This window comes from Phascolarctos cinereus, unplaced genomic scaffold (assembly GCF_003287225.1).
Source record: "Phascolarctos cinereus isolate Bilbo 61053 unplaced genomic scaffold, phaCin_HiC Scaffold_2;HRSCAF=192, whole genome shotgun sequence".
Lineage (NCBI taxonomy): Eukaryota > Metazoa > Chordata > Mammalia > Diprotodontia > Phascolarctidae > Phascolarctos > Phascolarctos cinereus.
Window position 1 is genome coordinate 190,515,839 of NW_027555625.1, and position 24,420 is coordinate 190,540,258.

A 24,420-nucleotide genomic window follows, 5' to 3' on the forward strand; every position below is an offset into this window, starting at 1 on the left:
GAGGTATCACAAAGACAAAATCTTCCTTGCACTTGAACAGTGTCCATTCCACTGGGGGTAAGAAAAGCCAAAGTTACCTAAATAGATAGATGTGGGCACACAAGGTAATTATTAATAAACTTAGATTAAAAAACATAAATGCAGAGAAAATGGAAGCAAGGCAGGTAAAGCATACACAGAGTTAAGTGGCTCAAGATGAACAAGAGTTCTATTTACAAAGATGGGAGTTCTATTTACAAAGAGCACCAAAGAAGGAGTAGGACAGATGTTTAGAGTGAATGGAACTGTGATAACAAAAGTGAGAGAAAAGAAATATACAACTCTGATCTTATTTCTGCTTCTTTACCAAGCAAAAATGATCCTTGGGATGGGGGAGACAGGGTAAAGTGGTCAATAGGGACTGGATAACTAAGATTAGTAAGGAATTGTAAATCAGCACCTAGCTGCCCTCAATGAGTTCAAGTCAGTGGAACTGGATGAATTCTAATCCTGAAGGGATGGAAAAAACTGGCTTTTGTGACTGCTGAGAAACATTTAGTGATTTTTGCAAAGTCATGGAGAACAAAAGGAGTTAAGAAATCTGGAAACATAAGTTGTGCTAATTTTCAAAAAATAGAAGACAGTAGAGTATGCAAACTCTAGGTCAGTAAGACTGAATTCAATTTCTGGACAAATACAAGACTATATCACTAAAAGGGTGGTTATTGAGTATCTAAAACCAGAAACAGTGATCGAAACCATGGTGGGAAAAGTTACAATGTGGAAGGGATAACTATATATTATTATTATATCCTTATTTCAAGATATATAAAAATAATAAATATGCTATGCTTCCAAGGGGAAGCTAGGTCATGCAGTGGATAGAGCACTGGGCCTGAAGTCAGGAAGACCTGAGTTCAAATTTACCCTCAGACACTTAATAGCTGTGTGACCCTGGTCAAGTCACTTAAACTGTGTGCCTCGGTTTTCTTGTCTGTAAAATGATCTGGAGAAGGAAATGGCAAACCACTCCAGTATCTCTGCCAAGAAAACAACAAATAGAGTCACAAAGAGTTAGACATGACTGAAAAGACTGAACAATAACAAGATTCCAAAGGAAGCCAGCCTAAGAGTCAAGAAGTAAGTCATACCTCTAAGACATATTAGCTTTGTGACCTGGACAAGTCTGTTAATTTCTCTGTTCTAAGAACAATTCTCTTAGAATAGAAGATATAGAAGAACTGTCAATATGCTTTGGCAGAGACAGTTCCCTTACCAAGGATTACTTCTACCTGATAAAAGCACAGGTTTAGACCATAAAAACTCAATCACAATCATAATGGTTGGTACTATTACAGGCGCAGTACTTTAAAATTTACCAAGTATATATGTATATGCACATATATTATCATTTTATTCTTAGCTTATTAATTACTCATTGAGTATCTATTACATGCTGAGTATTAGGACAAAAACAAAATTCTCTTTCCTCAATGAAAATAAATTCCACTGGACTTTGAATTCTATTCCAACAACAACCCTATGAGGTATTTAGTATAGGTATTATGTTCATTTTTCAGATGAGGGAATTTAGACTGATAGAGACTAAGTGATTTACTCAATATCACCATACAGTTAGGGACTCTGACTCTAAGTTCAGCATCTTAATGATTTCCTTTTATATTTCATGGATTTTTTATGGTTGATTTTTATTTGATTTTTAAGGTGCATCCCCTTACTCCTTCATTCTGTGACTTGTGCATTTAGTGCCTAGTTTTACTTTTCAGCTTCATAAGATACAAGAAAAGTCAGTAACACAAACTCCTATAATAAATATTTAATTAATCAGATCATTGGGCACACATGAAGTTATTTTTAAATCTTCCTGGAAACCTCAAATTGTTACAAACAGAATGCAGAAAACAATGGTTGCCACACCAAGTTTCTTTTTTTTGCTTCTAAATGCCACTGATCTATGCTTAGTCAATTTCTTGGCTATTCTTAAATATAATATGAGAAAAATATGCAGTTTCCTTACATTTCATTCTTTTTGTGGTTAGGGGAAGGTATGATAAAAAGACAAGGTAAAGGAGATGTAGCAAGTAAGTAAGAACTCATATTTCTATCCCAATCTAAAGTTTACATTTTCCCTCAAAACACCCCTCTGAGTTAAGTACTAGTACCATTATCCACATTACACAGATGAGGAAACTATTAATTAAGGAATGCTAAAAATGAATATATTTAGAGAGGTGAAGGGACGTTATCATAGGATTTTGAAGCTGTGAAAGACTTTAGAGATCTGTTTCCTATCTATAAAATAAGAGATAACTTCAAAAATCTGTCCAGTTCTTTATCCCATCATCTACTAGTCCAACCCCATCATTTTATAGCTGAAGAAACTGAGATTCAAAAGTAAGTTACTTTTTCAGGGTCACACAACCAGTAAGTGTCAGAGACAGGATTTGAACTGAGGTCTCCTGACTCCAGAAGAAGCACTCTTTACATTGCCTCTTATAACAAGCATTATAAAGTAAGCCATACTTGAAGATATTTATTTCATGTCTCTAAGTCAGAAGAGACCTAAATGGCAACAAGGCTAATCCATTCCTAGACAAGAATTCCCTTTAGATTATATCTGACAAATTGTCTGGGTTTTGCTGCAAGTCCTTTGATGAACAGCAGTCCCACTATTTCCTGAGGTAGTGCATTTCACTTTCATAGATTTCTTTTTTTAGGAAATTATGTTTTTTCTTTATATTGACTCTAAATTTGTCTGTAACTTTCACCCATTTCTTTGTCCTCTAGGACTAAGGAAATAAAGTCTGATTTCTCAACATAACAACTCTTCAGACTCTTGGAGACGGCTATCTTGTACCCCTTAGTCATCTCTTTTCCAGACTAAACACTTCTGATTCCTTTAAACAGTCATCAAACTTTATGATGTCAGAACCATTTGCCATCTTCTTTACCCTCTTCTACACACTTTCCAGCTTACCAAAGTCCTTCCCAAAATGTGGTGTCCAGAACTGAACTGTTATGGTCTCACCAGGGCAGAGTAAAGAGCTAGTCACTTCTTTACTTCTTTCAACAACATCTCACTTAAGACTTTATCTCTGGCCCAGATTGCTGGCCTATTCTTGACACAGAATCTTCACACCAGTCTTCAACCTGCCTCTTTCACTCTCCTGAGACTGATAAGAACTGCAATTCCAAATCCATTCCTAATCTGAGATCATTTGTCTTAGGCTTTGTCCACATAATATCAAGTGAAAGGAAGTATTATGAATTGTTCAGTTTAATTCATCAACGCAGACAGAAAATTCCAGAAATTCAAATCACTGATGTGGTTTGTGACTCAAATTAACTAGGTAACCGCCTAGTCTTATTTTCATTTTTCACTGGGCAAAACTTGCTTTTAAGAATCCCGTGTTTGGTCTTTTGTGTTACTGTCCAAACCAGAGAATCTAAATCAGTAAAGCCTTCTTGCCTAGGGGAAAGCTGGCTTGAATTAATTAGCATAGTTGTATAAATGATGCCAGGCCAGAGGAACATTCAAAGGCAAAATCCCATTATAATAAACTCCATGGGGCCATCCAAACTGTTGTGTTGTGATGGAAATGTGTTAAAATGAATACACCACTAGAAACCACATTACTAGGCTATAGCAGTTAGAGTTAACATAGACCAGACATCCAGTTCCTTAGGAGTGTATTATAAGGTGAAAGAACTCGGAACTGTTTTTTCTATAGACATCTGAAGGAGGCCATAAGGCCGAACTGTTACCCACCCCTCCTTATCACCCTCACCAATCAGCAACCTTGTCTTGTGTGTCTTAGTCACTTTTCTTTTACCTGAAACAAAACGTTTCATAGATTTAGAGCTGGAAGGAACCTTAAAGATCATTTGGCCCACCCCCTAATTTCACAGATGGGAAAAGGGAGGCCCACAAAGGTTAAACAGTTTGCTGACATTTATTTACACATGCAATATCAGTAGAAGTTAGATTTGAAACCAGAGCTGATTCCAAATGTAGGAGTCATTTCCATTGTACCATACTTTCTGCCTCTAAGAGATGATTTTTTTTTCAGTTGAACAATTGAGAAGTGAGTACACTGTTTCCAACAGTCCACTCCTTACGTGCTCATGTCTCTTGGCAATATGTCTCATTTCCATCCCCTCTTTATTATTCCCATTGCTACCGTCCTGATCCAGGGTCTCATTAATTCTTGCCTGAGGTATTGTAACAGCCTTAGAACTGACCTCCCTGTCTCTAGTATTTCTCCTCTAATGTTGCTCTATTATCAAGGACTCTTAATCTTTTTGTGTGTGTATTGTGGATCCCTCTGGAAGTCTGGTGAAGTCGAGGGAACTATTTCTTACAATGTTTTTTAAATGCAAAAAATAAAATATAAAGGGTTATAAAGAAAATCAATTATATTGAAATATAGTTATTAAAATATACTTTAAAAAAACCTAAGTTCATGACCCCAGGTTAAGAAACTCGGCTCTATATTAATCTCAATACACAAGTGGGATCCTGTCTCCCTTGCTCAAAAACTTCATTGGACACACATCTATCATCTATCTATCAAAATATCTATTTGACCATAAAATAGATTTATATAGTGGGGGTATATGTATGCATACACACATATATTTGCATATATACATACATATATAAACATAAACATGAACACATATATATTTATAAATAAGTATATATGTTTATAGAGGCAGCTAGATGGCTCAGTGAACAGAGTGGAGGGCCTGGAGTCAAGAAGACCTCAGGTACTTACTAGCCATATGACCCTGAAAAAGTCACTTAACTTCTGTCTTAATCCATTGGAGAAGGAAATGGCAAATTGCTCAAGTATCTTTGCCAAGAAAACTCCATGGACAGTATGGTCACAGGGTCACGAAGAGTTGGACACAAATGAACAACAACAATATATGGAAATATATGTGCACATTTCACGTCTTGTTCTCAAGGATTTTACAGTTTAAAAATATAAGTACATCTATACCCATTCCTAACATAATGCCCTGTACCTATTAAGTACTTAATAAATATTTCTTTGATACAGAAATGAATAATGTGCTATGTTAATCCATATTTCCAGCCAACAAGATAAGGGAAGGCTTCATAGAAGAAGTGATCTTCCAATTGAATGTGGAAGAATTTCAATAAGAAGTGATGAAAGAAGAAGATGTTCCAGGTACAGTGAACAATATGAGGAATGGTGCTCAGGAAATAAATGGTAGATCTCATTTAGAATATCAGAACAAATTAAATTTGTTTGTGGCATACACTTATAAAAGAAGATTAGTGTGAGATAAAGTTGGAAGGACTCATTGGTCCTTGGTTGTGGAGGGTCTTGAGAACCAGAGGAAAGAGTTTGGACTTTTTTTTCTAGAGGCAGTACACGAAGTTAGCAACACACATATACATACACACATACATGCACACATACATGTGTGCATACATACATTCATAATACATGCATAGTACATATATATACATGCATATATGTTTTTAAATGCAAAAATGTGTGCATGTGTGTGTATTGCTTAAAAACTTTTGATGACTATACATAGTTATGTATATATTGATATATGTATACATAGAATATTATGTATATACAACACACCCATATGTATCTTCTTAATACACTATTTGGACCATGTCTCTTCCTTGTGGGTTCTTGTATAATACATATACACATATTTTTAAGTAAGTTTTATGTGTACTACATGCATGTATATACGTATGTATATATACACACATATGTATATTCACGCATTTATCTCTCCTAATATCTAGCACAGTATATAGCACATAGTGCTAGTCTATTGGGGCAGCTAGGTGGCACAGTAGATAGAGTGCCTGGCCTGGAATCAGAAAAACATCTTCCTGAGTTCAACTCAGGCCTCAGATACTTACTAGCTATATGATCCTGGTCAAGTCACTTAATCTTGTTTACCTCAGTTTCCTCATCTGTAAAATGAGCTAGAGAAGGAAACTTTGTCAAGAAAATTCCCAAATGGGGTCACAAAGAGTCAGACATGACTGAAATGACTGAACAACAATAAAATAGTCTATCAATGTTTGATTTTCAGCAGCATTGGAAGGCAGAAAGAATATTTCACTTGGAGTAAGAATACTTGGGCTTGGATTCCAAATCTTTTCCCCTCTCTGGAACTTATTTCCCTCAACTGTAAAATGAAAGTATTGGACTGGGTGAATGCTAATGTCATTTCTGCTTCTAAATCTCATAATCCTAGGAATGTTACTACATGGAGATAAAGGGTCCTGAGGGTAGCTTCTAGTTAGGACAAACTATCCGTACAGATGGAATTGAAATCTGTGTGTATGATTTGCTATGTACCAGTTGAGCCTCCTTTCCCTAAATTGTCTTCCTTAGTTCCTGTCCCAGGACTTTAAATTCTACCATTAGAAATGCATTCTTTTTGGTCTGGAAGATGTTAGCATTTCCACAGTGTTTATTAAGTGTATCTGCTCTAGGAGGGAAGAGAGGGATGGGCACCATTATTAGTTAACGCTTTAGAGTGTTTATTAGCTGATTGTCAACTTAATGTAGAATTGTCACTTGGTTGGAACCAAAATGCCCTGCTTTTTTTATAAGCTGCTGAACATCAGGGCATAAAGACTGAAAACACATGTGCTGAGTTAACTGTTATAATCAAAACTGACAACAAAGTTCACATATTTGAGGCTATGTGTAATCAATACTATGCTGCAAGGTAATTAGGCACAATTGGTAAGCAATTCAAAGAAAGGAATGAAATTAGTATCACTTTTACATAACTGAACTACACTTCAACTTTTTCAGTTTAGTGTGATGCAATGGAAAGAGGGGGATTCAGGTCAGAATCCCTCTGTGTTGGTTCCTACCTGCCACTTACCGTCTGCCAATGGTTGGAGTCAACATGATGTAGTATAAATAGCACTGGTTCTTAAAATCAGAAGACTAGAGGCTTACCTCCCACTTCTGCCACATATAATCTGCCAGCTGATGTTTGGTAAATCATAACTTCCCAGGGTTCTGATTTCCTCATTTGTAAATGTGATATTTGAACTAGATGGCCTCTGAGACCTGTTCTTCTTGTTATAGGCCTAGGATCTCATAAGTAATCTCAGATCTGTGGCTTCAGCTTCTTGTTCTATAAAATGAAGGGAATTGGGTTAGAGAACCTCCACCTAAAACTGCTCTTTCAAACTGCACACAGATCTTGGGAGTCATAAGATCTGAATTTGAATCCTGGATCTTCCACTTCCTACTTGTGTGATGTTGGGCAAGTCACTCGAGCTCTCTAATCTTAAGTTCCTTACTTGGAAAATGAGAAGATTGAACTAGATGATTTCTAAGGTCTAAAATCCTTTTATTTTATACTTAGTGTTTGTATAGAATTCCTTCTCCTTTAATATGATGTAATACTCCACTAAATTCCTTTGATGAAGCTTTTCCATGGTGTGAAGGTGGGCTCTTAAAGACCGTGCCAGCAGAGTACAAGCTTTGGTACATCCTGGCAAGGGCTTTAAATAGAGACATAGTGTTTGTTTCTGGTTAAGCTCAGAGAGGATCAACAGGACAACACTGGCCACCTACCAGTGGTGAATTTGGGTTGGATTTTTTTGCCACTGAAACTCATTAAAATCATATGGAAATAGCATGGCATAAAGGAATGGATCTGGAATCTGATTCTCAAATCCTTGTTCTTTCCCTTATAATCTGTTCAACCTTAGCCAAGAGAACTTTGATAAACTGGATAGACTATTGGACTTGTAGTCAGGAATTCTGCCTAAAAAACTTCTTATATGCATGTGACAGGTCAACTCATTTGTCTTATTTGAAGAACTATAAGTAAATGACAGCTTTCATTTAATTTCTTTGAGCTTCAGTTTCCTTGTCTACAAAATGAGAGGGTTAGATTAAATAACTTTTATGATTTCTTGCATGTCTAAATCTATGACCTACCAAGCACAGAAGACATTGTAATGTGCCATACTTTCAATCATGGCATTAATAATACTTTCAAAATCATGGATTCTTTGAAGCACTGTAATAGTTTCAGTCATCATTATTATCATCATTAACAACATTATGACATACTCAACACATTAAAAGTCAACGGTTCTGGATCTTTCTCTATAAGAACAAGAATTCTTTGCTCTTGGACAATAGTCAGCCCATCTTCCATAGCTAATTTTTCTAGGTTACTAACCACTTGCTTTTATGCTAGCTGATCTGTTCAAATCAATGTAATGTGCAGTGTGCCAAACACCATGTTAGTCCCTAAAGATAAAAAGAACAAGAAGGACAACAGCAAAGATAAAGTTCTTGCCCTCAAAAAATTTATACTTGGATGGAAGATAACATTTAGACAGATTACAAATGTAAAATATACAAAATGGATAGGAAATCATTTTGAAGAAGTACTAAGGACTAAGAGAACCAGGAAGGGCTTCTTGTAGGAGGTGGCACTTGAGTAAGCTTTGAAGGGAGCTTGGGATTCCGAGAGTTGGAGGTGAAGAGGAAGAACGTTCCAGGTATGGGAGGTGTCCTACCCAAAAGTATAAGGGCAGAAGATGGAATATCATGTATGGAGAACACCAAGAAGATCAGTTTGACTGGGAACATGTAAAGTTAGTCTGGGAAGACAGCTTTGAGTCTGATATAAAAGGGTTTTAAATGCCAAACAGATGAACTTGGCACACTACCTACTGTTGCCTCTTGAGGTTGTCATATTTTCTGCTCTTTGGTGAATTAGGGATAGAGTAGGAGCTGAATGAAACAGTCTGGAGAAGAGAAGATGACAGCTACATTGCCACTCTTGTGGCTAAAGCACGACTATCTCTTTGCTCTTGATCCCTAAATGATATGGAATGAATGAAAAGAAGGAATTTATTCTAGGGCAGGAACAAGACTCATATACAACAATCTTCTCTCCCATTCCACCTTGATAAACAGAAGTGTTGAAGTTAACAAGAAAAACCAATCACTATTATTTTCCCTTTTCTCTATCTAGTATATAATTAAAAGAAAAAAAAACAAATCATGGCAAAAAAAAAGATAGGTCACTGAAAGTTTCAAGGAGGTCAGTCTGATCTGCACTTTAGGGGTATCAATTTGGCAGGCCTACCTTGGCCTCAGAACTCTCATATCCCATTCCATACTCATGACTTCTTGCCCCTATGCCAAAAATAACCTTTATGTTTGATGATGCAAAAACTCTGAGATATGAAGCTATAGATTTTCTTTCTGGAGAAATAACAACATAACTAACTAGAGGATTGGGGAGGAGAAAATCTATCAATAAATGGTAACACAGGTTAGAGAAGAACACATTTTAAAGAATGGGGTACACTAAGAACCTTTGGACAGAGGAATAGTTGTTGGAGGTGGAGGGTGTTAAGGGTTCGTCTTTTGCTTTTCCTTTTGATCTGGTTTCCTTTCTACATTTCACAGAGCCTTAAAACCTTAAGGCAATCTTAAGGTAAGCTATCTTAGGATTCCCTGTCTTCTCTTCCAATTTGCCCTAATTTCACAAGAGGTAGTTACAATGTAGCGGGGAAAGCACTTTATTTATGATCAGAGGAGATAGAAGACCAGACTTTGAATTTGGTTTTCCTATTTACCTCTGTGAAGTTGGGCCAGTCTCTTCTCCTCTCAGAGGCTAAGTAAAATGAGGAGGCCAGACTGACTATAAGGTCTCAGACAGCTGAAAATACTGTCATCCTAGCTCCTTTTCAAAGAAATAAAGCCTTTCTTTTAAAAACCAGAGAAAAGGGTTTAAAAATGCTAATACCTGGAAGAATTAAGACACTGACTTCAGGCTAAGTGTAAAGACAACCATATCCTTTATCATTTTGGAAGGGTAAAGGAGCTTGGGAGCAGGAAGAGACTGGGTACCTGAAGCAAAGGTAATGATGCCTTTGATCAGATCAGAACGAGGACAAAAAGAGAGACACCAAAAACCACCTCTACTTTGCTAGCTCCATGCAGCTATGTGTGCCACAAATAAAAACTGTTTGCAGAGATAAGCATCCTGATCCTGCCCTTACGTATCTGGGCAGGCACCACAGAGATCAGGACCCAGTCACACCAAAAGAGGGTTAAATTAGATTATCTATAAGGGTTCATCTAACTCTAAATGCGTTGATGATAATGATGATGAAAGTCACAGTATCAATGAGCCCTGGGTGGCCAGGGAAACATAGTGAGCCCAATGGCAGGAGCAGCCTTAAGCAAAAAGTGAATTTGCTAAAGTTTGTCATCCCTAACATCATTACTTTACCTTTTCTTCTGTTCTCCCCAGGCACCCATTCTATGACCTGTTTTAGCTCTTAGCTGGCAGCCAACTAATCCCTGCCCAGGTCTTAACTCACAATTACAGTTTTTAGCTAATCCTTGCTAAAGTCTTAAACTGACAATTAAGGTGTTAGCTGATATTAAAGTAAAGCAGTGGTCTACCTATGAACCCAAGGTCCAACACTTATTAGACTTGTAATCTTGGTCAAATCACTATACTCCTTTGACCTCAGTTTCTTCATCCATAAAATAGGGTGCCTGCCAGTGTAGCGGAGCTATTGTGAAGATCAAATGAGATAATCTAGATGACAGTTTTGAAAACTTTAAAACACTATCCAGATAGTCAGTTTCATTATAAATAATTATTATTACATAATTCATTACAGCTATAGCTTATTTATATTTTGAAATTGACCTTTGTACAGGAAATGAAAGAATAGAAATTACTAAAAGGGAATTGACACTCAGGATGAGTAAGGAAATAGTAAGAGAGAGCCTAGTAGTCCTTGTTATATCAGGGAACCATCTGAGTCACCTAAACTAGATGAACTACATCCTCAGGCTCTAAAAGAGATAACTAAATGGTGAAGTGTATAGAGTGCTGGGCCTGGAGTCAGGAAGACCTGAGTTCAAGTCTGCCCTCAGATACTTACTACCTCTGTGACCCTGGGCAAGTCACTTAGCCCTGTTTTCCTCAGTTTGCTTATCTGTAAAATGAGCTGGAGAAGAAAATGGCAAACTGCACTACCATCTCTGCCAAGAAAACCCCAAATGGGTTCACAAAAAGTCGGGCGTATTTGAAAAAATGACTTAACAATATTTTATTTTTTATACTTAAGTTTCTACATCCTCTTTAATTTCTCAAGGTGAAGTTTTTGTGCTGGCAAAGGACCTAAGTGAATAAGTATCAATCACAGTTTAGTCTGGCTTTGAGTCTAGGAGGCTTGTGGCTAGTCACAAAGACACAATTAAAGCCCTGCAAATAAATTTGAGCTAGCACAAAAGCTAAGCTAAGAGAGCAAGGTCATTGTCTTCCTACTGACCCACATTCCTAGTATTATTGCCACATTCAAGCACCTAGTTCACAGTTCCTGATGAATAGCATAATTATGAACACATGACTGGCAAGAAGCCTCCAGGGATCTTAGTCACCTTAGAATAGAAAAGACCATTGGCACTGTATGTTCTATCACCAATCTCTATATATCCTCAATATTACTGGGAAAAGACACCTTAAATTCTAAAGGCTTATTTATTTTTGGAGAGCAGGGGATAGAAGTGAGGATGTTTTTGCTCCCATCTAATAAGTTATAAACTCACTGAATGTCACATTTTAAAAGGACCTTATTTACAGGTGAGGAGAGTGTGTTCTAAAAAGGGAAATGGACTTGAATTGCCTTCTGTCTCTCAATCTAGTGGCATTTCCATTATTCTGTCCTAATATTTATTCATAATTTAATCCATAGTGTAAGAATAAAAAAGAAATAAATTCAAGTTTCCTAAATTAAAAAATAATAGAATAATCCCAGAAGCCATATTTTTAAAACTTAATAATGAATTATTATTTTTTTTCTGAATTTCTTTTCTAGATATAGAGCATTCACTGAAATCAACAAAACTAGTTATCTAAAAATAAACCCCAAATCTTGAATCTGCTTTGAAAACAAAATATCAATGTTGTTACAAAACATATGCTTACATTTAAACCAAGTAAATAAAAATAAGCAGGCAATAAGCTATGATAATGAGGAGATACTTGAAGAATAAATAGACCAACAAAAGCAAAAGTTACATATTCATGAATCAGTTCATGGGAATATTCTGAAATAAATGGCAATATAATTATTAGAACAGATGAAATTACAGAAGAATATTCAGGATATCCCTCAAATGTTTTCTATATTCATGCAGGCTGTGCTTTTTGAAGAGATGAAAGAAAGAAAGAAAGAAAGAAAGAAAGAAAGAAAGAAAGAAAGAAAGAAAGAAAGAAGGAAAGGAAGGAAGGAAGGAAGGAAGGAAGGAAGGAAGGAAGGAAGGAAGGAAGGAAGGAAGGAAGGAAGGAAGGAAGGAAGGAAGGAAGGAAGGAAGGAAGGAAGGAAGGAGTGGCTTGGCTAACTCTTGGGAGCCCTTGCTAATAAAGTGATTTTGGGACCGTAGCTGAAGGGTATTTATCAGGGGCAGCTAGGTGCTAGGTGATGTATCTATGTAGATAGAGAACTGGCCCTGGAGTCAGGAGTACCTGAGTTCTAAGCCAGCCTCAGACACTTGATACTTACTAGCTGTCTGACCCTGGGCAAGTCATTTAAACACAATTGGCTCACCAAAAAAAAAAAAAAGTGGGTATTTATCCATTTATAGTTGCCTGCCTTTTGGACAGTATATAAGATATGTATTTTATGGGGATTTTTGTCTTAGCTATAAAGGTAAAGACATTTTCATTTTAAAGACAGCATTAGTACTATGCTGACCTATGGCAGCAAGTATTTTTTATAATTCTTTTTAAATAGCTGAATTTTATATTTTATTTTGAAATTACTAACTGAACATGTTCAATTTACACTTGTTAATATCAATTATTTAAGGATTTTTTACAAGCCTGGACTCAAGGCAAATTTTAGTGCTGAAATTCACTTTCATACCTAGCCTTTAAAACAGAAAAATATCTGCAAAACATATACTTAGGTCCCCATCTGGAATTTTTGTGTTTGAGGAATGCTTCTTAATAAATGAATTAATATTTTGAAGCAACAGATGTTTAAACACAAAAATGACAATACCCAGAAATAGTCTGTTAAAACCATTTACCACATTAACAAGTGTCCTAGTCAAAGCAGTCTAGGGAAAGATGGCATAGGAGATGGGAACTGAGGCTTCAACCAGGACCTTTCAATTGTAAACAAAACTCCTAGTAACTAGTAAAGTGCTATATAAACAAATATTAGTCATTATTGCTGTTATAATTGTTAGGAGGGAAATAAACATTTATTAAGCCCCTATCATGCACCAGACATTGTACTTAGGGCTTTACAAATATCGTATAGGATCTTTACAACAACCCTTGTTTTATTCTTATCTCTATTTTATAGATGAGGAAACTGAGGCAGACAGAAGTTAAATGACTTGCCCAGGGTCACACAGTAAGTGTGTCTGAGGCCAGATTTTAATCCAGGTCTTCTTAATTCCAGCCCCAGAGCTTTATGTGTTGTGCTACCTAGTTGCCTCTAATTAGTATTAGTATTACTATTAGTATTGCTATTTTTATTTGTATTTGTATTTGTGGCATACTGGATAGAAAATCTGGTCAAGTTACTTAACCCTTCAGTAACCCAGGCACTTTCAGAGCAGCTCCATATCTATACTAATAGGCGTTTTTTCACATGTAATTTTCCATACCTATGAAATCACAGTCTGATTTTTGAAAATGCATTGATATTAATACTAGTATCATTAACTAGACAAAGTTAAAAAAAAACCCTGATAGTCCAAAAACAAAAAAAGAAAAACCCAAACCCAAACCAAATCCCCAAATGAAGTCTATTTGAACAAACTTAATTGGCAGTCAAAAAATGTCTAGACATGTCAAAATAGTCAAAACAGCTGAACCAGTTTTTATGTACAGACATTGCATGAAATACAGGGTTTCTCCCACTCTGTACTTGACACTGGTATTTCATAAAGTTGTATTATTTTAGTGATCTTTGTTACTACACACACACAGAAATGATCTTATTATTTTTACTTTTTTAAAAGTCAAGCAATGAGAGCAGCACACAAATGAGGCAATGCTGAGTTTTTCAAACAGATGGCTCAGGATGAAGTCTGGTGGGTTCAGTGGGACTATGTAAAACTAATGTCCCCGAGGAAAAAGACTGATGTGACTATAACACAGTAACATAGCTTCTCTCTTCCCCTGCCTACCCTTCTTCCCTCTCTCCCCCCTCCCCAGCTTCCATCTCATCACATTCCATTCTCATGTTACTTCCACTAAGTAAATAGGAGTATGTTTGAAATTCTGGTGAATGCTTTAGAAGTCTTTGGAGAGCACTCGCTGAACATGTTGATAAGAAAGCAGAAACAATACATATTATTTTCCCAGATCTCCTTTGACACCTCATTCCTTCATGGGCTGGGATTTTCTGGAGCTAATACTCTCTCTAGCCTGTAGTCTCAACAAACAACATTTGTGAATTAGTTTTTATCACTAGGAAAAAAAAATACCTCCATTTTAAACACTCTCTCTGAATTTTTTAGTTAAGTAGACCATCACTTGATCCAGATTCTAAGCTTTTCAAATTTTGGAAGGTTTTCTATAGCTTACACTCCCATTGAATAACTTTAAAAAACCCAGTCATATCTATGCCATGGTAGGCATTATGTCAGACTTTGTTAGATTTAGAAAACAACAACTAACATTTATATAGCATTTATATAGGTTTACAAAGAATTTACAAATATTATCTAATTTTATCCCTACAACAATCTTGGGTGCTATTATTATCATCCCCTTTTTATAGGTGAGAAAGCTGAGATAGACAGAGGCTAAGTGACTTATCCAGGGTCACACAGTTAGCATCTGAAACCAAATTTGAACTCAAGTCTTCCTGATTCTAGGCCCAGCATTCTACCCACTGTACTACCTTGCTGCCTGATTGTTTTTTTTAATAATAAAATAATACATATATTCTAATACACAATAATATAATTATAGGGTATATTTTATGCACAAGATAAATATAATGTAATAATATCTTATAGTGTTGTAAATCAACAATATGGGTGTGGGTCAAGTCATACTCTTATCCTTCTCCTTGGGTTGTGACCACCCAACTGACACCTTATAACTGTCAAATTGGTAAAATCCTCAGGAAAACAAGAAGCAGGGTGGGAAGAGTATAAGGCCACAGGAGTTGGGTCTAGAAAGGATTTAGTTAGATTATAATCTAATCATCTCATTTTACAGATGATAGGATCCAAGAACTAAAAAAAAAAACATTTTACCTGATAAACAAATAGAAATTAGCTGAGCCAACCACCACAAAGAAGTCAAGATGCATAAGATGATGAGTGTGGCTCTGACTTCAGAGACTTTACTTCAGTGTCATAAATTTAGAGCTGAAAAAAGACTTTGGAGATCATCTCATCCAGCTCCCACAAATGAGGAACCTGAAGCCCAGAGAGGTTTAGTGATTTACTGCTGGCCATCTCATAGTGGGGGAAAGAACCAGGAATCAAACCCTGGTCCTTGGATTCTAGATCCATCTCCCTTTCTACTGTTCTACATTGTCTTTATGTCATGGAGTGTCTCTCCTGTTCTTAATACCCAGTCTCTCATTATCACTATCTCTATTTCAAAAAGAAGAGTATTAATAAACTTTTTACATGATTAGCTTGAAGACACTTGTCATGTCCATAGTGAAACCAGAGAGACCCAAAATCTTCAGATTATTAGACTCGTAAACCATTGAATCACAGAATGTTAGAGCTGGAAGGAACCTATATAATCGATGCCATCTTTTTTTAATGATGAGAAAGCTGGGACCCAGAAGGGCAAAAAACTTGTCCAAGGCCAAAGTATAAAAGGCAGGAATCACACTCTGGTCCATTACGTTGAAATCTAGTGTACGTTCCACCACCTCTTACTTTATAAAATGCTGCCCCTAAAGCTTTACTTTTCTTGCCTTTTTCTTTAGATTGCATTTCTTATCTATAGTTGTAGTCAACTTAAACACTTAACAAAAAGAACAAGTTTTATTTTAATAGTAAACATTTCTCGCTGCCAAATTCAAATTTAAACTTCACACCGATGAATGTCTGCCTTAATGCCATGTATGTGCTTCTAGGAGTTTAGGAATTAAAAAGATTGCAGTAGGAAACTAAAAAGTGAATTTAGTCAAAGCAATGTCCTACAAAATAATCATTATAAAATTCAAGAAAAAAGAAAAAATCATGTAATTAGTCAACAAATGTCTGTTACATAAGATTCTGTGGAGAATGCAAAAGTGTTAAAGTTTCCATGTTTAACATATCAGTTTAAAAAGATGAGACGTATACAAAAATTATAGAAAAAATGGAGCAATAAATGGGATTGTGTTGGCTGGGAAGGAAGAGAACTCTGCATTTAAGCAGAGTCCTCAGAAGCATAAGACTGCATGCTCATAAAATGCTTGATTATATGACTGTAATCACTATACACTAATGATATGAGAGAGGGGATCCTAAATGGCCCACCTGGGTTCAAATCATGCCTTTGACACACATTGACTCATTGTTTGACCAGGGTCAAATCAAGGCCCTTGTGAATCCTCTAAGATTATTGAGCCCACTAATTTTTGATCTTCTGTATAAGGAGTTTCTATACTTGTGAGACTCCTAATGCCAATGAAACCACAGATCTGGAACAAAACAAAATAATACAAAAATGATACAAACATTTCACCAAAGAGTTTCATGAAGTACTCCATGTTCTCTTATCTTTAGTAAAGTGCGGTAATAAGTATGACTTTGTGTTCACCTCATTCCTCTTCATGGAAACGTAGAATATTAGAGCCAAAAGTAAGAGCATCTAGTCATATAACTAATAACTGGCCCATCTGGAATTTGAACACTGTCCTTTAGACTTGTAGACAAATATTATTTTTTCATTATTTTAACTTTGTTTTCCCTTTTGCTATCTTCGTCGTTTTATATCTGCAATAGTTTTCATTTCTATGCTACATCCAGTCAAAAGTTATGTCACAGGTATCCTCTTTCACCACTAGATGGCACTTGTGCCTGGATTTAGGACAACACCTGATTTTAAAAGTTACACTACTAAAGGTGGGGTGAAGGGGGAGATTTTTAGTTTCAGTAAAAAATGCACCTGCATCTGAGTGTTGCTTCGGAACTTCAGAAGAAGAGAGTGCACCAAGGATGCAGAGGTCAAAGAAGTGCTCTTGGAATAAGTGACACAAACATTAAGTATTGAAAAATAGGTAGGAATCTGGTAAGGAGACTGAAGGGAAAACATTCAAGGTTGGAGTTATTTCTGTAAGTTCCTAGAGCATGGCAGTGGGGTCACTGAATTTGGACGGGGAAAAAAAATCTATCTTTATTTTCACAAACCTCTAACTAAAATTTAGCATTTCTTTCAGTTTTGAATTTTTATCAAAAATATTATTCTGAGGATTCCATAGGCTTCATCAGACTGCCAAAGTAATCTATCACACACATATATAACTTCCTGTCCTGGAGATAAAGGGAAACTGATAACCTTAGCTATTGCCCCAGGCATTTAGGAAAATAGAGCAGTTGGGGCTGAGGGGAGAATTTGCATGGGGAAATAGGGCTGATCCACCATTTCAAGACATGCATATTATACATGGGCTCAGTATTTTTACCTAGGTTTCCCAGCTTACACTGGCAGCTACTAGTATGCATTTTACAAAATGGCCAGTCAGTATGGTTGACATAGTCTGTGCCTGGGGAACAGAGTGAACCCAATTGGCTCATACAGACAGTAAACTCATCAGTAAACACAAAATTATTTAAGGCTCATTATAAGCCAGGCACTTGCTAAGCACTTGGGATACTTAAAAAAAGTCAAAAACATAGTCCCTACCTTTAAGAAACTCACATTAAAATGGGTGAGACAACAGGTAAACAGCTAAGTATGTACACTACACACACATGCACACACACACAGCACATGCATACAGATGCTTCCCCCTTTACATGCACACAATACACATTTGTATTTATAGAATGCATATGCACATTTATGCACGTTTGCATGTGTTTATATTATAAATGGGAGGTAATCTCAGAAGGAAGTCCCTAGTCATTGTGGTGGGAGGGAAAAAAACCGTTGCAGAAGTGGGAGTGGGAAATTTGAGCTGAGTCCTAAAGAAAGTCAGGAAAGCTAAGAGGAGGAAGAGGCAAGCATTCCAGGTACAGGGGAAAACCACAGCAACTGAATAGAGTAGGTAGATGGAGTGTTATGTGTGAGGAATTACAAGTAGGCCACAGAATGTGTGGAAAGTAGTAAAGTGTAAGAAGACTAGCAAGGTAGGAAAAGTCTGAGTTGTGAAGGGCTTAAATGCCAAAAAGAATATTTGATATTTGATCTAGGATGTTATGTAGGAAACAAATAGGCAACCCAGGCCTCACATTATACTGAAGAATAGAAGAGCTGAACCAAGTAAATCAATCAGCCTAAAGAAAGAATATTTGCCACAAATGCCTAGAAGTTGGTTTGCTTTGTAAACAAAAAAGTGTGTGCTACCTGAACCTAGAATCTCATAGTTTAAGGGTTTGACAAGTATACAAATGGGGTCTCTACCCACCACTGTTCTGAAGAAGGGCGCTAAAACAGTAAATCTATTTGGAACACCTAAAAGATTAGTTATGACATGCTCTATCTCTTTTCAGTGTTCTAATAAGGAAGGTAACATGTAGCTTGCCTCCTAGTTCTAAATCACTTATCCTAAGATCCTATCATCTCTTGAGCTTCTATACCTACAAATGTTTCCTTTAGGTATAATATTCCAATGCCAATTAGCATATATGTATGATGTAGCTGTATATATATTTAGTATTATGTATTTATGTACATATTTAATATTAGTCCTTAAGTTAATAATTTGAAGGTAATACCTTCTGAAATATTGTTCAAACAAATGTGGTCCCCATGAGTCTAAAGTTAGGACAGAGCTCAGACCTATGATTTCAGTATAGGGAATTCCCAGGGGAAGAAACCACCTCTTCCAATGTAGGTTGGCACTTGCTTTGAAATGACAGTCTTAGAAAGCTGTCCATAGTACTGAGAAGTGAAATAACTTGCCCAGGATCATACAGCCACAGTATGTATCAGAGGCAAGAGGGGAAATAGGTCTTCCTGGATATGAAAACATCTCTCTAATCAACTATGCCATGCTGCCTCTTATATCATAAGATTACAGTTAATGTTTAAATATTTTAGTTTTTGCCTACAATTCTCTATGTCTTGTTTATGAAAACTTCATTAGATTATCCAAAATCAATTAAAGTTAACTAAAGTTTCTTAGAATGCTTTGATTTTCTTTTTGGAAACAAATGGAGGAGACAATACTCATCCCCATCTAGTTAAGACTAAGACAGGAAGGTTAGTTCGCATTACTTCCCTTCATGCACTCAAGATCTGTCCAAACTAGACTGTTTCCCAATCCCTCTGGGCTTTATGCATTTGCACAAAAATCCTAACCTAGAGGCAGCTAGATGGAGGCCCTGAAGTCAGGAGGATCTAAATTCAAATTTGGCCTCAGACCAAATACTTGACACTTCCTAGCTATGTGACCCTGGGCAAGTCACTTAACCCCAGTTGCCTAAAAAAAAAAATAAAATCCTTACCTCCATGTGAGGCTTAGTTTGATTGCTACTTCTTTCTGTGATTTCCCTCAGCTTCAAGTCCCCCCCTCCTCAAAATACTTTGTATTTACTTATCTGCGTACAAGGTAGTGGGTTAGTCCTCTATTTTGATACAAGGTCCTTGAGGGCAGTAACTTTTGGCCCCCTATTCCTTGTACCTATCCAAGTGCCTTATAGGTAATAGCTCCTTAATAATTGTTAGTTGAATTGAATTGAGTGTTTGTGTCTCACAATTAGAATAAAGCACACATACACAAAATTCCACTGTAAGTCCAGGCTTTCAATTTTTCAAAGTTGATAGAGCTAAAATTTGTTCAACAAACCTTTTCATGTGGTAGGTTAGTTTAATTCAAATATTTATGTAACCCCTACTATGTGCAAGGCACTGGAAATATGAAGGTGTAATGGCATAGTTCAGGCCTTTAAGTATCATAGAATGGTTGGATAATAGAAAGGACCCAAGAAACCATTTAGTACAACCCCTTAATTTTTTTTTCAAATACATTATTGGTAGAGTTTCGGATTGATCCAACTGTCCTGGAAAATGATTTGGAATTGGGCCCCAAAAGTTACTAAACAATGCATGATGCCCTTTGACCAAGCAGTATTGCTACCAAGCCAATACTCCAAAGAGACGGGAAAATGTCTTATGTGTACAAAAACATATATAGCAGTTCTTTTTGTGGTAGAAAAGAACTGACAATGAAATGGTGCATAAAAATTGAGGAACGGCTGAACAAATTATGGTATGTGAATATAATAGAAACTATGCACTGTAATTAATGAAGAAAGACTGTTTAGAGAGATCTGGGAAGACTTTTATGAACTACTGCGGGGAGAAGTAAGTAAAACACGAAGAACAATTTATACTATAACAGATTTTACAAAAAGAACAATTCTGAAATACTCAAGATTGGTAGAGTAAATAATAAGCCTTGATTCCAAAGGACTGATAAAGAGGAACATTTCTTACCTCCTAACAGAGATGATGGACTAATATGCAAATTAAGATATGAATTTTTGGACATAGCCAATATGGGAATTTGACTGTGATTATATGATGCAACAATTTCTTTTTCTTTCTTCTTTCTTTTCTTTCTTTTTCTTCCTTTCTATTTCCTTCCTTCTTTTCTTTCTTCTTTCCTTCCTTTCCCTCTGTCTGTCTCTCTCTGTCTCTCTGGCTCTCTGTCTCTGTCTCTGTCTTTCTCTCTCTGTCTCTGTCTCTCTCATTCTCTCTGTCTCATATTTGTATCCTTAGGACTTAGCATAGTAGCTGGCACATAACATGCACTTAATAAATATTTATTGACTAAGTTTGTTTTCTTTTTTCTCTTTCTTTTCTATCTTTTACTTAATTTAGATAGAGGGAGGTAGGAGAAAAAAGAAATGCTTGATAATTGGGAAAAATAGCACGTTAAAATATAAATAAATACACACTTTTTTTAAAAAAAAGAAAAAAGTAAGGCTCAAGCAGGTTAACTAATTTGTGCAAGGTCATACAGACAGTAAGTGGAGGGGACAAGAATTGTACAATTTAATAGGGAATATAAGACCATATATTAGTCAGTATGATACAAAATAGAATATACGAACAAGGGTTTAGAATGGTAACAATCTAACTAGAAACCTGGTTAAGTCACTATCTCAGAAGTAACATACTTGTCAAATATAAGGAAAACTCAACTTTGTGCAGAATGAGGCTGTGGGTGGCACCAAAGGTCTTTGGAGGTCATTAGCTCTTTTAATTGAATTTGTTTGCCAAATCACATTTAATTAACTTGATGCCTTACATTTTTTTTCAAAACAAATGTCTAAACCAGAACAAAGAATTGGAACAGTCCTAACTTCATGAAACTATGGACACACTAGCCACCTACTTACAGCAGAAAACATACTTTAGAAAAGAAATAGTTGTAAATTTTAACCTTTCAATGGATGACTAAGAATAAGCCTCTCCTACCACCCCCTGGGAAAAAAGGCTTCCTTAAAAATTTTTGAATAGTATTTTAAAAATTATTCTTTGTTGATTTTTAAGTGAATTTTAAACATTTTATATTCAATCTATTGTAACCTGAATGTCTTATTGAGCATGTGGCCATTTGATGACCAAACAGGGTATTAGGATTTGAAAGAAATCTATGAAAAGAAGCCCAGGTTTCACAAAATATAGGAACAGAAAGGGACTTTAGACATCTCATTGAACTTAACTCTTTCATTTTGCAAAGGAGGAAATGGAGGCCCCTAGAGCAAAGTATCTTGACAAAAGTCAAAGAGCACAAAAGTACAAAGGCAGTGTGGCTCTTGAGTCAGAAGATCTGGGTTCAAATCTCACTTCTGACACTTACCACTTCACATATACAACCTTTCAAAAAATAACTTACCCTCCCTAGGCCCCTCTGTTCCTCATCTGTAAAATGAGAGAATTGGAATGGATATCTTCTGAAGGCTTATTCCAGTTCTAATTCTCTGGCTCTATGCAGGGTTTGAATTTTTGCCTTTTGAAGTTTCTCAAACTTACCTTGGTGTACCTTCCACTATGCCACCATCCCCCACCTCTAAACAAGCCTTTGTAAAATAATCTAAATATGTCCCTCCAGAAATAAGCAGTCAGCTGAAACAGGCAGATGCTGTTTTCCTTTTTTTAACTGTTTAATTGCCAAAACTTAGTTCACAGCCACCAAAATTGTTCCTCTTTTACTCTGATTTTAATTAAATTTTACATTTTGTGGAAAGGAGTCTATAGTAGAAGGGGATTTATGAGTCATCTGCCATCCCTTTTATAGAGTCAATGGTGATTCCTCAATTAAAAAAAAACTTGATAGTTTGCTTTGTAATAGAAAAACATTTCTAGAAATGATTCGGAAACCCAGACAGCTGTTGCAACAAAGCCTATGATATGAAAGGGAAAAAAGAACTTTGAGAAAGTATGAAATAAAGTTAATTTCTAATAAGCATAGTATTTCTATCTCCTTAGTCTTAGAGGATATTTTTTGAGGGTAACTGGGTAGAAGTTCACCTCTAAACTCTGGCTATAGATTATATAATTCCTTCTACACCCAGCTAAATAACATGTCGTTTCCTCTTGTAAAAATTATCAACCAGCTGGGATTCCAAATTAGATATCTAAAGTGTATCTGAGATTCAAAGTCCAGTTAAGTGACAATTCATAGGAAATATGTATCACTATAAAAGACTTGCCAATTTAGTATCAATTATTATTAACAGGAGAAAATTCCCTTTACCCCAGTCCACATCCTGCAGCAAAGTGAGAGCTGAGAACCTGATGTATGAGACTAAAGGCCAGCTCACTATCCCCCCAGGTGCCAAGCTGGGGAAAACGTCCATCTCCTCCGGTAGCAGGCAGCAGCAGCGGCAGTGGCATCTGGCTCCTTAGTGTGCTCCACAAGCAGTGAAGCTGACAGCTCTGAAGTTGCCTCTGGGTCTGTCATGTAGTTAGGCTGCTGGCTGGGCTGACTTATTCTACTAAATGCCATTTTTTTCCTCAGACTTACCTTTGATCCCTGGCTATTTGCATATTGTTATGTGCTCTGGAGAAAAAAAGTCCCTGGGTAAATACCTCCTGAGAGTTTTCTTTGCATTTACATAGTAGAGAGAGAAAGAGAGACAGAGAGAAAATGTGATGTGATTCTGGGCAGGAGGTGGAAGCCACATTCCATGGTGCATTATCATAAGATAACCTGTCTACACAGCTGCAACGAGCACAATTGTTATTGCAGACTAATTTCTTGTGAAGGCCTGAGTCAACTCTGGCAGCTCTTTCCTCAGTGGCTAAGCTCAGAGATTCATTAGACTCAAGGAACCAAAACAGTATGATGTAATGGAAAGATGTCTAGATTTTGGACTCAAAGGATCTGGGTTCAAATTCTGTTTTTGCCTTTGACTAATTCCTCTACTACTTGCTACCGTTGTGACATTGGGCAAGTCACTTAAGTTCTTTTTTTTCTTTCTCTCATCTACTAAATGGAGGGTTAGGAATGGATGATCTCTAAGATTCCTTTTGTCTCTAAAACTATAGTATTATGATTTTTGTGGCCTTCTAGGGTCTGTCTATATCTAAATTCTATGAAAGCCTACTCAGTATGAAGTAAATTCACAAAATCTCACTCTGATGAAGTAAATACCACAAAGAACCTCCTTACCATTGCATATATTGGTCAAAATGATGGTCTCATGTTTAACTATTGGGCATTCTCTGCCTGGCCAATATACTTATAGATAGGCAGAGTAGATAGATACCTCCTAAGACATGATATCAGGTACTTTGGAATGCACTTCTGACCCAAACCGATATTTACCTTTATTTGATCAATTTAAATTACTCAGTACCTTTAAATAATTCAATGGAAGACACTCTTTTGTTTCACAATTAGAAATAAAAGAAACAAATTACAAATTGTTAGAGCTAGAAGGGGCTGCTCTGCTCTCTAGTACTCAGTTCCTCCTTTATAAAAAGGCAAGGTTGGAGTAGTTCAGGAGTTCTTAATTTGGGGTCTTTGAATTTTTTCCTTATATTTTATAATTATTTTTCAAAATAGGTGGTTTCCTTTCTAATCCTATTTATTTATTTGTATTTTAAAACACTGTTTTGAGAAAAGGTCCACAGCCTTCACTAGAATGCTGAGAGGTCCATGACAGAAAGATGTCCAAAAACCTCTGAAACAGACAATCTTTAAGGTTTCTTCCAGTTCTAAATTTAATGATCCTA

General features: G+C 36.3%; 1 protein-coding gene and 1 long non-coding RNA gene across 4 annotated transcripts in view; both read right to left on the bottom strand.

Moving 5' to 3' along the window:
- LOC144455605 (uncharacterized) overlaps positions 1-23,151 on the bottom strand; it is a 33,246-nt gene extending 10,095 nt beyond the window's left edge. The window contains exon 1 of the long non-coding RNA XR_013484328.1: positions 22,937-23,151. This is a non-coding gene — a long non-coding RNA (uncharacterized LOC144455605). The remainder of the gene's footprint in view (positions 1-22,936) is intronic.
- MYT1L (myelin transcription factor 1 like) overlaps positions 1-24,420 on the bottom strand; it is a 685,202-nt gene that overhangs the window by 543,939 nt on the left and 116,843 nt on the right. The gene's annotated exons all lie outside the window — the stretch shown is intronic.